We start from the raw sequence: 15,524 nt of genomic DNA on the forward strand, positions 1-15,524 counted from the left end.
AAAAATTGCTGAGCATAGTGATATGTGCTTGTACTCTCAGCTACTCTGGAGACTGAAGCAGAAGGATCACTTCAGCCCAGGAATTCGAGGGTGCAATAAGCTATGATCACACCACTGTACTCTAGCCTGACAACAGAGCAAGACGCTGTCTCAAAAAAAAAAAAAAAATATATATATATATATATATATATATTAGAAAAATGAGATCTATGGAGGATATTGTAACTATTCAGTTCTATGCCCTTATTTTGATAGATGTTTTTCCTGTCACTCCTGCCCTCATTTGAAGGGGTTTATAACCTTAGTATGCCATCAGTGAGCCTGAACATCTCTATAAGGGAGGACCAAGGGGCATTATAATAAGATCCAAAAACATAGAATTATAAAAGATGATGATCTTTTCATCATGGATGAAACAAGGTGTAGGGAAGGAACTAAATGGCATTCAGGTGACTTAGAGGGGGAAGAAAGAGCCACTGAGAACGAGGGACATGGAAACAGGTTTCTGAAGGAAGATACATACTTGACCATCTCTGTGGATGGTTTCCTGCCTGCTGGCCTGCCATCCTTCCTTCCACAGCTTTGTTGAGATACAATTTATATACCATAAATCAAAATGGCTTTTTAAAAAATAAATCTTCTTAAATAATTCTTTTTTATTTATTTATTTTTTTTTTTTGAGGCAGAGTCTTGCTCTGTCACCCAGGCTGGAGTGCAGTGGCATGATCTCAGCTCACTGCAACCTCCGCCTCCCAGGTTCAAGCAGTTCTGCCTCAGCCTCCCTAATAGCTGGGATTACAGGTGTGCACCACCGTGCCTGGCTAATTTTTGTATTTTTAGTAGAAACGTGGTTTGCCATGTCGGCCAGGCTGGTCTCGAACTCCTGACCTCAAGTGATCCACCGGCCTCGGCCTCCCAAAGTGCTGGGATTACAGGCATGAGCCACTGCAGCCAACCAAAAAATAAATCTTATTCTTCTGATTGCAAGAAAGCACATATCATCCACGGTCCCCAAACACTGAGTTAACTACTAATTTTAACTCTGTTGATGTATCCCATTCTTTTCCCTATGCAAATTTTTATTCTTTTTTTTTGTTGTTATTTTAAAGCAAACATGGAACCATACTCTATATGACAATTTTTATTTTGCTCTTTCCTCTTAATATCATGAGGTCATGTACTTTGTTTTCATCTTAAACTCATTTCATCAGATGAATTAAATCTTTATTGTAAAAGCTTCCAAAGAGAAATTCCTCATCTGGGGTTGAAAATTCAGACGCCAACACTGGCCAGGCAGGTCATATAAGAAGCATACGTGTTATTCGGTGGTAAACTGGCAACAGCATCCTCTTCCCCAGCTCCAGCTGATTGTGGTCATGCAGGAATGCTGGCCCATCATTACCAGGTCTTCTGATTTTTTTCTAAAAAAGAGAGCTATCTGAAATCTAGATTGTGTTGTGGGAAATATCTTAATGTTTTGCCTCAAAATTTAAAAAGTACACTTCAAGCCAAACAAAACCTGCCTGCCAGCTATATTCTCTGTCCCAGACAGTGAGTGCTAAGAGTTTCACAAGCATTATCTCATGTATTCTTCACAGCAGTCTTGCTCCTCTAATGGTTACTTATTAGGAACCAACGATGAATAAAAAATCAAAATCCTTGCTCTCTTGGAGCTTCTGTTGGGGAGACAGTTACTGCTCTGGAGAAAAAATAAAGCAGGAAAACAAGATGGGGGTAGAGGGAGAGTTCACAGCATTCCCACTCTGCTAGCAAGTTATGTGCTAGATGGTCAGATTATGACTGGGCACGGTGGCTCACGCCCGTAATCCCAACACTTTGAGAGGCCGAGGTGGGTGGATCACCTGAGGTCAGGAATTCAAGACCAGCCTGGCCAATGTGGTGAAATCCCACCTCTACTAAAAATACAAAAATTAGCCGGTGTGGTGGCTTGAACCCGGGAGGCAGACGTTGCAGTGAGCCGAGATCATGCCATTGCCTTCAGCCTGGGTGACAAGAGTGAGACTCTGTCTCAAAAAACAAACAAACAAAAACAAATTATGCGCTACCCAGTCTTTGTGCTACTTCCTCAACCACAGAGAATGACAATGAAAGAATCCTAGAATGTTAAACCCAAAAGCAACCATCACAATTATTGAGATTAAAAGGTTTGTACATTTTCAAATAGTTCTTAATGGTCTTACTTTTTTTTTTTTTTTTTTTTTTTTTTTTTGAGACAGAGGCTCGTTCCGTCACCCAGGCTGGAGTGCAGTGGTGCGATCTCGGCTCACTGCAACCTCCACCTCCCAGGTTCAAGCAATTCTTCTGCCTCAGCCTCCTGAGTAGCTGGGATTACAGGCACGTGCCACCACGCCTGGCTAATTTTTGTATTTTTAGTAGAGACGGGGTTTCACCATGTTGCTCAGGCTGGTCTCAAACTCCTGACCTCGTGATCTGCCCGCCTCAGACTCCCAAAGTGCTGGGGCATAAGCCACCGCACCCGGCCTTAATGGTCTTTTTAAAAATCCTTTGATGTCTTCTCATTGCTCATACTTTTGTTTACTTTCTTAATTTTAAAAATAGGTTATACATGAAAATGACAAAATTCAAAAGGGTATACAATCTTATATACTTTAAAATATACTTTACTTAGTCTATCCTATATACTTTAAAATGTATTTTACTTAGTCTAATCAGCCTTGATCATTTATTTATACGTGAGGCATGACAGGAAGAAATTGAGGCACAGAGTTGGTATCCAATGGAAGGCCACCCATTGATGGAGAAACCAAACCCCAGTGAGTAAAACCAGACTTTGTCTTTCAGAATTCTTGTGCATAAAAGAAGTTGGGTAGATTCATCCTGATGCCACTGGATATTTTTCATTTTTTTTCTTTACTTTTTGTATGCCTGCCAGTCTCAGTGAAAGATAAGGATCAGCGTTCAGAAAGCCTAACTATTGTGTCGTTTCCCAGGATGGAGAGCACTATCATTTGGTTCACATTTTTATTAAAATAAGATGAGTGATTCACTCACATTACAGGCAAAGGATCCTTTACCAGGAAACCATACTTTGAAAAACAAAGCTGATGGCTTTAAGGAACAGTAACTACTAACATCAATTTCCTTTCCCATCAAGTCCCAAAAGAGTCACACTCTTCTTTCTCTAGCTGCCTCATTCTCTTCCCGATACATATCCATATAATTATAGATAGGGTACATTACATATACCCACAAAAGACAAAACAGCAGGAAAGACAAAGGTGGATTCATCTGAAGAGATGTGTGTGTTTATCTATATCCAGTCTTCTTTCTGGTTCTTGCTGTTTCTGTTCCTTACGTCTGTTTTTTTAGTTGATAGGTAGCCGTAAATCCATCATCATTGGTGGAAGCTAGTGGATTCTGACGAGAAAACAGGCTGTGGTCTTCATAAGCACGCCTACATGCTGGCCACCACCCTCCCCTGCTCGCACACCCATCAAGAACTGGAGAACTTAGATTGTTGCTTTTTTATTTTTAGTCTGTCTTGGTTCCACTCACCCTCAGTGAGTAACCCCGTTAGCCACTGCTTCTGTTTATATTTATTTAGAAAAGAAGGAAAATGCATTTTAAGAAAATCAAATGCATAATCTGTTCCACTTCTTATTTATTCTGTGGCTGCTTTGGACAGTGGAAAGCTCAGAGGAAGTATAATAACTTTTATTCATTTTTGTTTTCTGTGGCTTGCTCTCTTAAGTTCTCATCAGACAGCTTTGCTAATAACATAAAATTTCATCCTAATGATAAGCCTGATTTTAAATTGCAAAGAAAAAGGTAGTGGGGCCAGGAGCAGTGGCTCACGCCTGTAATCCCAGCACTTTGGGAGGCCAAGGCTGGCAGATCACTTGAGGTCAAGAGTTCAAGACCAGCCTGGCTAAGATGGCGAAACCCCGTCTCTACTAAAAATACAAAAATTAGCCGGGCACGGTGGCACGTGCCTGTAATCCCAGCTACATGGGAGGCTGAGGCACGAGAATTGCTTGAACCCAGGAGGCAGAGGTTGTAGTGAGCTAAGATTGTACCGCTGTATTCCATCCCGGGTGACAGAGCAAGACTCTGTCTCAAAAAAAAAAAAAAAAAAGTGGGAAGTATTTTTTATATATATAAATGAAATATACTTTTCTCTTCCTAATCTGTGTCTAGTCCTGTTAAAATTGCAGATACAGGCTTATAATGGCTTCAACTGTTTATTACTTTTGTTGTCTCTTCTCTATTTTCTTATAGGCATCAGTAGCAAGTCACTTAAAATAGAAAGGGCCTGTCAGTTTGAGGGGAAGCAAGTTACAAGCCAGACAGACTACATCTGACCCTGGAGCCACCCTAGGACAAAAAGTGATAGAAAGAGATGGAATAGCTAGTGGGAGATTTAAATGTTCACAGTAATAATCACTGGCCAGGTGCGGTAGCTCACACCTATAATCCCAATACTTTGGGAGGCCAAGGCAGAAGGATCATTTGAGGCCAGGATTTCCAGAGCAACCTGGGCAACATATCAAGACTCTGTCTCTAGAAAAAATAAAAATGAAAAAATTAGCCAGGCATGATGGTGCATGCCTGTAGTCTAACTACTTCCCGCCTAGGCTAAGGCAGGAAGAGCTCTTGAACCCAAGGAATTCCAGGCTGCAGCGAGCTATGATCATACCACTGCACTCCAGCCTGGGTAACAGAGCGAGACCCTATCTCTAAAAAAATTAAAATAATGGCCAGCACGGTGGCTTATGCTTGTAATCCCAGCACTTTGGGAGACCGAGGCAGGTGGATTACTTGAGCTCAGGAATTTGAGACCAGCCTGAGCAATATGGCGAAACCTTGTCTCTACAAAATATACAAAAATTAGCCAGGCATGGTGGTGTGTGACTGTGGTCACAGCTATTTGGGGAGCTGAGGTGGGGGGGATTGCTTGAGCCCAGGAGGTGGAGGTTGCAGTGAGCCAACATGACGCCACCGCACTCCAGCCTGGGCAACAGAGCAAGATCCTATCTCAAAAAAAAAAAAAAAAAAGAATAAAATTAAATAATAAACAAAATAATAATAGCCAGTTGCAGCTAACATTTACTGGGTTCTCACTGTGGGAATTCACTGTGCCAGGTGTTTTTCATCCATAGACGAAGGAAAAGCAGGTTGGGTTCCCAGAGACTTACAGCAAAAAGAAAAGGACATCATAGGGAGCCAGTCTGTGTAGCAGAGAAAGGCCAGCCTTTGAATGAGAAGGCTTGATCTGATCCAGGAACTACCACTTATGCGGCAATTTTGTCCCTTGCTTGAGCCTCATTTTCCATGTCTATAAAAATGGGAATTAATACCATTTTCTTTTCCCTGCCCCACAAAATTCTTATGGGGATCAAAAGTGATAATGCATATGAAAATGGTTTGCATAATTCTACACTGTCTGCAAATATGAGCCATCAGCACTATTAAAAGTGAGGCAATAGAGGATTGGCAGTGCACTGACAGTCTGGGAAAGTGGCGCACCTGCCTTCAGGCAGGAACTCTGTTATTCATTCATCAATAAAGAACAAAGGCTTGACAAAATAATCATGAGATAAGAAATAAGATCGTTTCAGCCACCCACTGGCTGGAGCTGAAGGAGAACTGTGATAAATTGTGCCTTTTGTTATGCAGGTGCCATCCCACCTGTGTCTGTGTGCCTTAAATGAAGGAAAGTAATAAAAGTAATAACAAGAGCAGGTACTGTTGATTGGATGCTTATCTATGCCATGTACCAGCACCTTAATTTACCATCTCTTCCTTTAAAAAAAAAAAAAGATTTTTTAATCCTCTCAAAAATTCATGATTAGCATTATCATTATTCATACCATTATTACTATTATTCACTGTCATTTTCAATTGGCTCGCCTAATGTCACATGGCTAGTTAGCAGAAGAACCAGGATTTGGACCCAGATCGGCTGATTCAGGAGCCTTGATTATTATTATTATTTTTTTTTTTTGAGATGGAGTCTTGCTGTGTCATGTTGCCCAGACTGGAGTGCAGTGGTGTGATCTTGGCTCACTGCAGCCTCCACCTCCCAGGTTCAAGCAGTTCTCCTGCTTCAGCCTCCTAAGTAGCTGGGATTACAGGCATGCGCCACCAGGCCCAGCTACTTTTTGTATTTTTAGTATAGACGAGGTTTCACCATGTTGGCCAGGCTGGTCTTGAACTCCTGACCAAGTGATCTGCCCGCCTCTGGCTCCCAAAGTGCTGGGATTACAGGTGTGAGCCACCATGCCCAGCCTTAGCCTGTACTCTTAACCATTGCACTATGTAAGACCCACTTAGGTTTTAGGGCCTAACTGCCCTTTGTAGAGCTCTAGAGTTTTAAGGTAGCACCTCAGGCCTTCTTTCCTCGACTTCTCGTCTGGGTGAGAGCTGTTGAAGAGAAAGTTGGCTAAAAAAGGCTTTGTTTTTATAAATATTAAATATTGAGATTCCTTACAAGATTTTCATTTGTTATCTCTTTGAGACAGGGTCTCACTCAGTCACCCAGGCTGGGGCACAGTGGTGCAATCATGGCTCATTGCAGCCTTAACATCCTAGGTTCAAGCCATCCTCCCATCTCAGTCTCTTGAGTAGCTGGGACTACAGGCGTGTGCCACCATGCACAGCTAATTTTTTCATTTTTATTTTTTGTGGAGATGAGGTCTCACTATGTTGCCCAGGCTGGTCTTGAACTCCTGGGTTCAAGCGATTCTCCCGTCTTGGCCTCCCAAAGTGCCGGGATTACAAGCATGAGCCATTGCGCCAGACCTAGATTTCTATTTTTTTAAATGTATATATATTAAAACATTTTTTTCAGGCCGGGAGCAGTGGCTCACAACATCCTTATTTTACAGGTGAGAAAACTGAGGCCTAGAAAAATTGTGCCCAGATAGGTATAATCCTTTGCTGAAGTCAGACCAAGTTCTTTTCTCTATCATGATGTGTCTCTGTAGTAAACTTTTGCCCCCCTAAAACAACATAAAAACCTTCATTCTGGCTTTAAACACCCCCCAGAAATAAATTTAAAATTCTGCCTCTTTTTCAAAGGTTGAGTGAGGTATATCACCATTGGGAGGGTGTGATGTTTTCTCTTGCCTTTAGTCACCATTAGGAGGGATTAAGGTTTATTCTCCAGTTTAGCTCTTGTGCCCGTTTAACCATTTCTGTTCAATTAAGAACAGGAATGGGTTGCAGGAGTTTGTAACAACACCTGCTTCTTGGAGGAGAATTATAACTTGGCCCTGAGTTGTCCGTTTCAAAGGGCCCACCCTGTCCTCCTGTTTCCAAAGAAAAATGGGAAGTGGTAACACCTGGTGGAGCTGCATGAGCACGTGAGTGGTGGTGCAAATTCTAGGCTGGAGTCACTTCTTTGATGGGCTGCCGGAGCCTTTGAGAGCTTATGGTGCCAAGATCCTGCTCTACATTTTGGTGTCCAAAACTGCCTTCCATTTCCTCAATAATGGGTAGGAAACTGTGTCCATGCCAGAGTAGCTAGCCCCGTTGCTATTAGAGAGGCTTTCTTTTCTCCTAGCACTGGTGCCTCCTTCCACAATGCATACGGCTGCCCACCCTCGCCATATGCAGCCTGTGTTTCATATCCTCACACTTTCTAAGACAGGACCTCCCCCAGAACAAAGCCTTGCCTTGGTCCTCCAATCCCTAATGGCCCCATCGTGATGAACAGACCCCCAAGGGTTCGACACAGTATAGGGGATTCTTATCAGACCAGGCCTGTGGTTTAAGCCACCAGTGGTGGTTCAGGATGGCCATGGTTAGCCTAAAAACCTGATCAGATTGCCATGGTATGTCCTACATGACCCTGGGTAGAATGTTGAGATCCTGGTTAGAAATGCCTGCATTTCTTTAAATCTTTACCTGCTGTATATAAACAGTTCCTGGAGAGTTGTTTTTGTTCATTTTAAACGTTGCCATAAAATTGTTACTGTGTCTGATTTAATACTTTGCCTAGAACAAAGATACTGCCAAATAGAAATAGACTAAATACATTTCTAGCTTGGTGTCTGGCTTAGTCATAATAAAATATAAAACTAAAGGGGCAGCCGGGTGCGGTGGCTCACGCCTATAATCCCAGCCCTTTGGGAGGCCGAGGCGGGCGGATCACGAGGTCAAGAGATGGAGACCATCCTGGCCAACATGGTGAAACCCCATCTCTACTAAAAGTACAAAAATTAGCCAGGCATGGTGGCAGACACCTGTAGTCCCAGGTACTCGGGAGGCTGAGGTAGGAGACTTGCTTGAACTCGGGAGGCAGCGTTTGCAGTGAGCCGAGATAGCGCCACTGCTCTTCAGCCTGGCGACAGAGCAAGACTCTGTCTCAAAAAAAAAAAAAACAAAAAAAAACTAAAGGGGCTTTCTGCCCCCATTGGAACACACTGAAGATGCTCTGGGGAGTAATGAGCTGGCAAAGGGTAGTGTTCATAATGGCCCAAATACTTTACCCCACAGGTGTCATTCGAGGCCATTGCCTCTCATTCCTTTTGTAAGGTCATTTCCCATTCAGTCAACTAATTATCATTTCCCTCCATTTATAATATAAAACAACAGTGCTGCCAGAGGAGATAAAATTGAATAACACAGCCTTCTCTTCTTCTGGGGCTTTGCTTGACAGGAACATGGCCCTAGTAGGGTAGCAATCTTTCTGTGACATGTGATACCAACTGCTACATGGGGAGTGAAGTCGTCAGATGTCTTGCCTCCTTCTTCCCTTCCCCCACACTGTCCCTCACTCCCTTCCCCCTCCTCACAGAGTAGCACTGAGAAGTATTTACTCAGCTGTGGCCTGGTAACAAAGCCTTGGTGCCCTAGGGATTGGAAGGGGTGGTGTGGTCATGCCCTGAACTATCCATGTCCTTCCGAGCATCTCTTGGCAGAGCAGCCTGGCTGAGGATGAGTGTCATTTAGAGTGAGCCTTCACAACCCCTGCATAAAAGAACATAAAAACAATTGCAGCTGAAAATTGGAGAGTCCACACATGGGCTGTGGTATTCTCTGGCCTCTGTGGTAGTACTATTGAGATCATGCAGCCAACAAACTAGAGGCTGTTCAGTCCTCTGGGACTCCCATGGCTTGTAGCATTTCATTATCTTTAGCTCTTGTCCAGCACTAGCTCACTCAACCAACATATAGGCACTCACACAAATGAATTTAGACTGAGCCCCATTTCATCCCCCATAAATTTAGAGCTAAAAGTCTTTGCCTTCAGGCTTTAGGGAAGGTTTTCTCTGAAGGAATGAATATATGGCCCCACTTCCTTCCATCTGGCACTCCTCCATGGGTCTTCTTTAGTGACACCACTGTGATCCTGGCAAAGGTACCATTTCCCAGGAAGAGGAGAGGTATCCGATCTACAGCTATATTCCACCACAGTTCTGAGCAAATGTGGACACGCATGGTGGTCTGCAAGGAGGATGTAGAAATGACTAAGCTGCTCCCACAGAGCTTCAGAAGCAGGACTTGCCACAGCAAGAAGGCAGACCAGATATCAAAAAGACATCCTTTTCCTACAAATGAGAATGAGTTAGCCCTTGAATATATTGGGAATCAATAATTTCTGACTAATTTTCTTAGCTAAAGTAAATTCATCTAACACTCTCTAGGATTAGAGTGGATATAACCAACAGAAGAATATTTTGAGTCAGGGCAGTGCTTATCTTGAAAGCAGTAGTATTCATGCTAGAGTTGTAACAGCAATAAAGTGAATTTCTGTGAAGTGAACCCTAGGCTTCCTTTGGTTTTCATGGAAAAATCAGTGACATGGCCTGGCGCAGTAGCTCATGCCTGTAATCCCAGCACTTTGGGAGGCTGAGGCGGGTGGATCACCTGAGGTCAGGAGTTCGAGACCAGCCTGGCCAACATGGTGAAACCTCACCTCTACTAAAAATACAAAAATTAGCCTGGCGTGGTGGTGCGTGTCTGTAATCCCAGCTACTCGGGAGGCTGAGGCAGGAGAATCGCTTGAACCCAGTAAGCAGAGGTTGCCATGAGCTGAGATTGTGCCACTGCACTCCAGCCTGGGTGACAGAGTGAGACTCTGTTAAAAAAAAAAAAAAAAAGGAAAATCAGTGATACATTCTTATGAAAAGAAATATTCAAGCTGATTGAACTGAGCACTTGATGCAAAGGCCAACAAGCCCATGAAGTGTAGTACACTGGTCATGGTTTATCATGTTTACTGACAGTTATAGTACCTAGCACGTAGGGGATTTTCCTTTTTTCACACTTTACAACTCCTGGTTTCTCCTCATACCCCTGTAATTTTGCAGAAATGCCTCCTGTGCCTGGAGACCCCCTATCTTTGTGTTCACACAGTGACCAGAACTTTTTCCCTATGAATTTTTATTTGGGTCACTGTGTGAGGCATGTTTTTATTTATTCATTCCTTCAACAGGTGTTTACTGCAATGCACCAGGCATTGTGCTAATTGCTTTAGCTAAGTTCAAAGATTCCTTAATTTCAGGACTTCAAGTTTTAATCAGTTAATAATTATAAAATAATGCTACCACTTATTGAGCACTTTGCTAACTTTTTTCAGAAAAGTGTATATGTTACCTCTTTTGATCTTTTACAACAATTCCATTAGGTAGGTACTGTAGTTCTTACACTTTTAAGACAAGGAAACCAAGGTTCAGGGAAGTTGTACAGCTTGTCTAAGTCATGCTGGTGGCAAGTAGTGGAGCCAGGTTTTTGAAGCCAGGTCATCTGATTGCAAAGTCAGAGTTCTGCACTAATACAGCTGCCCTACCCAACTACCCTGTGCTGTTTAAAGTGGCCTGCCTGAAGGGTACCTGTATGTTTAACTTAGAAAGTCTGTCAGTCACCTGGTGTGAATAATCCTAACATCAGAAGTCCTTCACAAACCAGCTGGATCCCACCTGCTAGGGTGGAACTTGCAGGACCTTCAGAACCTGTGCTAGGCCTAGGTCTGAATCTCAGCCCTCTTCCTAGCTGTTTCCTTGAGAAAATGATTACACCTCACTGAGCCCTAGTTTCTTTATTTCTAAAATAATAATAGCAAGTACTAACAGATGGCCCTTATGATGGGTCAGACACTGTTCTAAGCACTTTACATTAACTCATAACAACTCTGCAATGTTCATACTGTCATTTCATAGATGGGGAAACTGAGGCATGGAGCGCTTAAAAGTCAAGTAACTTGAAGTCAGTGGCAAAGCTAGGATTTGGACCCGAACAATCTAACTCCAAAGTCCATGCTATTAACCACAATGCTATGCTGTGCTGCCTCTGGAGAAGATAGGATCAAGGGTGTAAAACACCTCTGGTCTGGAGCCAGCCACACAATTGGTGAGACTAGTGCAAGGCTTAGAAGAAGAAAGTTTAGCAGTCTGACCACCCACAAAAGGAGACACACAAATTTGTGGAGAGTGTTCTGATTTTGATCTTACACCAAAGCCTTATTATGTCTTTGCCTTTGAACTTGCAGGACCTACTGGCTGACACTCTTCTAATTGTGGGGGGATCTAGAGAAGGTGTCTGCTGATACACAATACTTACCTCCCCTGCACCTGCCAAGTAGAAGAGTGGCTGGCAGGTGGGTGGGGATGAGAGACCACGGTGTGGCCACCAGCACAGTGGTCCCCCAGCCCATGCCCTCTGGCCTGAGGCTGCTGTGCTGGAGCCTCAGTCTTCCCTGTTGACAGTAATTAGAACTTTTCAGACTCGGTTTCTTACATGGAAAATCTCAATTCACTTGAATTGTCTCCTTGATCCAGTTCATCTGGAGCTATTTAGTTCCTGCAGTTAGTTTGGAGGGGAAAACAAGCTCTTAAGCCTCACACATTATAGCTGATAAGATCAAGGTGCTGACAGTGTTAGCTGGGTAGGCTTTGGAGCCAGACTGCCTGGGTTTGAATTCCAGTTCTACCTCTTAAGTGTGCACAATCTGAGTTTTTGTGTCTGTGAAATGAGGATAATAGTCGTGAAGATTAGTGAGGTGACATATGTAAACCCCTTAGAACAGTGCCTCCCCAAGACCAAGTGCTCAATAAATGTTAGCTGTGTTATTGTTAAGCCCCTCCTGCCATCAGCCTCCCTTCTCTCCCTCCCACCCTGAGATCTTGCTCAGGGAAGACAGGTCCCCTTCCTCTCCCCTACCCTGGACCCTCCTCTCCTTCCTTGCTCACCAGCTTATTTCATCCCTCTAAACTTTCTCATCCTCATCTGTGAAATGGGACTAGAAATAATGGAGTCTACTTCATAAGGTAGTATGCTGTGACGGCTAAGTGAGTTAATTTTTTTTTATTTTTTATTTTTTTGAGGGGGGATGGAGTCTCACTCTGTCACCCAGGCTGGAGTGCAATGGCATGACCTCAGCTCACTGCAACCTCTGCCTTCTAGGTTCAAGAGATTCTCCTGCCCCCCAAGTAGCTGGATTACAGGCACCTGCCACCATGCTTGGATAATTTTTGTATTTTTAGTAAAGATGGGTTTTTGCCACGTTGGCCAGGCTGGTCTCGAACTCCTGACCTCAGGTGAACTCCTGCCTCGGCCTCGCAAAGTGCTGGGATTACAGGCGTGAGCCACTGCGCCTGGCCTAAGTGAGTTAATTCAAGAGCTGAGCACAGATCTCCATGGCTACTCACTCTCTTTACAGTTATTGCTGGAGCACAAAGGGCTGCGAGAAGGGCCTTTGAGATCTTGGACAGTTCTAAGAGCCAAAGGGCCCAAAATAGGAGCATTAGGGTGAACTGGTGCCCAAATGCAGGCTGCAGAAGCTAGGGGGACTGCTAGCTTGTTCATCATAATGGGGAGCCTGGAACAGAGCAGGCACATGGGAATAGGAAGTGAGTGACCACTGCAGGAGAGTGTTCAAAACGGATTTGGCTCAGGCAACCCAACAGAGAACTTTCAAGGCAGAAAACTTTTAGGTGTTTAAGTGTCCAAACTCAGCAACAGCCAGGCTCATGCCTGTAATCCCAACACTTTGGGAAGCTGAGGCGGGAAGTTCAAGACTAGCCTGGGTGACGGCACGAGACCCCGTCTCTACAAAAATTTTTTAAATGAGCAGAGTGTGGTGGCATATGCTTGTAGTCCCAGCTACTTGGGAGGCTGAGATGGGAGGATCACTTGAGCTCAGGAGTTCGAGACTGCAGTGAGCTATGCCACTGCACTCCAGCCTGGGTAACAGAGTGAGGCCCCCATCTCAAAACTAATTAATTAATTAATTAATTAATTAAAATTTAAAATAAAAAAAACTCAGCAACAAATACCTTCCTCCTCTCTTCTTCTCACCTCCAGAATTTGAAAACAGAACCAAAACAAACTCCCATTGTTTGATGTTACTAAGTTCTAGACATTCTGCTAAGCACTTTATAGACATCATCTCTCTTACACTTGACTTTAACCCTGAAAAGTGTCAGTGTCACTTGCATTTTACAGATGAGAAACTGAGACTTAGAGAGATTAAGCAATTTGCCCAAGATTACATACCTGGTGAATCGCAGAGCCAAAATTTGAATCCTAGCCTATGGAGCAGAAAGGGAACAAGCTCCCATATGCCTATCAGTGTTCTGATTTTGAAATAAGTCTTACCACTTATAGTTCTCTCAATACCCACTGTACAAAGCTGAGGAGTGTCTCGAAGTAGCAGAAATCATCTGCCCTTGACATTATCTGGTCACTACTTCAGTAGAATTAGAACTCCTCTCTCCACATCCCAACACAGAGTCTGCATGGAAGAATAATAATAACAACTAATAGAACTACTCTCTCCACAATTAAAAGTTGTTTATTTGCTTGCATTTTCATTAATCTCTTTATCTGACTACTGTCCTCACTTAACATTTAGAAGAGTCAAGTTCCAGAAGTGGTGAGCAGGATGTATTCTGTTTTTCATATTTTTAAGAGCTTTTGTTGTGTTAGAGAAGCACGCAGTGATTTTTGTAAATCATTCTTCTGTCCTTGGAAGCAAGTACTTGAAGTACATGAGTTAGAATAATATCAAAAACCTGAAGAGGGCCTAGGGTCTAGAAACCAGGAAGCTAATGTTGACTCCTAGCATTGTCTTTCTTAATTAAGTAACTCTCTCTCTCTCTCTCATTTTTTCATTTTCCTTCATTCTGTTATCTTCCCAAGGATATTTTGTAGGTAATTTGGGGGATAAATGTAAGTTCCTATGAAACACTCTGACTCTCCCTAAGAATGCTATCAGATATATCCACCAAAGTTTAGCCTAGAAAAGCACGATGATTCAAAGATAGAACTTTTCCTTTATTTACTCCCTGCCCTGCCAGAAATCACTCTTCTCTTTTCTCTACATGGGGAGTTCTGGAGTGAGAATAAAGTGGGAACGCATTAGACTCAGTGGATTTTCTCCCTTCCCTTCGCCTTTTTCCTCACCCCAAGCCTGAGACCACGAGTGGCAATGACTCCTTCCCTTGAAGAACAAGACCTCCTGCCAGGCTGTGCCCGAGGTCAGGCAAGTGGGAAGAGGAGAGTGCCACAAAACCATCTTGATCCTTTGACCTATATTGACGCTGAGTCTGTTCCTTTGGTGTTTCTGACTTTGGCAGTGTGGTTAGTCAAACTCTCTGTCCCCACCTTGAATTAAGCTTTGATGAAAAAGTACTAGGAACCCAGGCCTTTCCCTGGAGATTTGGGGTTTTTGTCTTGGAAAAGCATCAACCAAACTAACAGGGGCAGGAGATCTGGATTCCTGTGGCTTGGGCTAACTTAGGTCCAAAGAAACCAAGTGCCTGTGATCATCGTCTTCATTCCCCAAATGTAGCCATGCCCTCTGGATTCCCTCCTCTCACTCATCCTCCTCCCAATTAGGCAGGCTTCCGGGTGGATTGCTCTCACTTTAGCATTACCAGGCCCTTCCATATTCGAAATGCTTTGATATATGATAATACTTACACATTCTTACTCCTTGGCTGATCTAAAATCTTTTGCCTTCAGTACATGCAGCAACAAAATAACTTAAGCACCAGTGTATTTCTTCTCCCTCAGGATCCTATAAATTTCTCTGAGATTCACCTCTCTGGGTTCTCTGCTGGACCACAGAGCCTCATCCTGGCTCACCTCTCCCAAAGCACAAAGCATTGCTTCTGTATATCAGGAATCATTTGGTTGCCTTGACTGTATATCTTGGACCTTTGTCTTGGCTTCCTATAATAGGATGACCAGATTTGTGTTCAGGCATTCAAAAGAAGCCAGCCTGCTGCAGTACTGGATGACAGAGTAATGAGGTCTGTGGGTTTCTATGCTGTACTCTTCTCCCTACACAGCAAGACTGTTTGCGTTAGTACTGCTTCCAGATATTCTGTGGATGGTCTTTGGGCATGTGGTGGGAAACGTTACCATGCCAGAGAATTTCAGCAAATTTAACCGGCTTTGAAATGACTTGTTCTTCCAGATTTTTATATACAAGGAAAACCAAACTAAAGAAGACTGATGAAGGTGACTCTCTTGTTTGCTCTCTTCACCCGACCAATTTTCATACCAGTGAAGCTCCTTTGGTCAAAATGGTG

The 15,524-nt window shown here is 43.3% G+C and overlaps 1 protein-coding gene across 6 annotated transcripts in view; it reads left to right on the forward strand.

Annotated features, from left to right (window-relative positions):
- The window catches only part of CSTPP1 (centriolar satellite-associated tubulin polyglutamylase complex regulator 1), a 223,319-nt gene that overhangs the window by 182,973 nt on the left and 24,822 nt on the right, over positions 1-15,524 (forward strand).

The sequence above is a fragment of the Pan troglodytes genome, chromosome 9 (genome assembly GCF_028858775.2).
Source record: "Pan troglodytes isolate AG18354 chromosome 9, NHGRI_mPanTro3-v2.0_pri, whole genome shotgun sequence".
Taxonomy (NCBI): Eukaryota; Metazoa; Chordata; class Mammalia; order Primates; family Hominidae; genus Pan; species Pan troglodytes.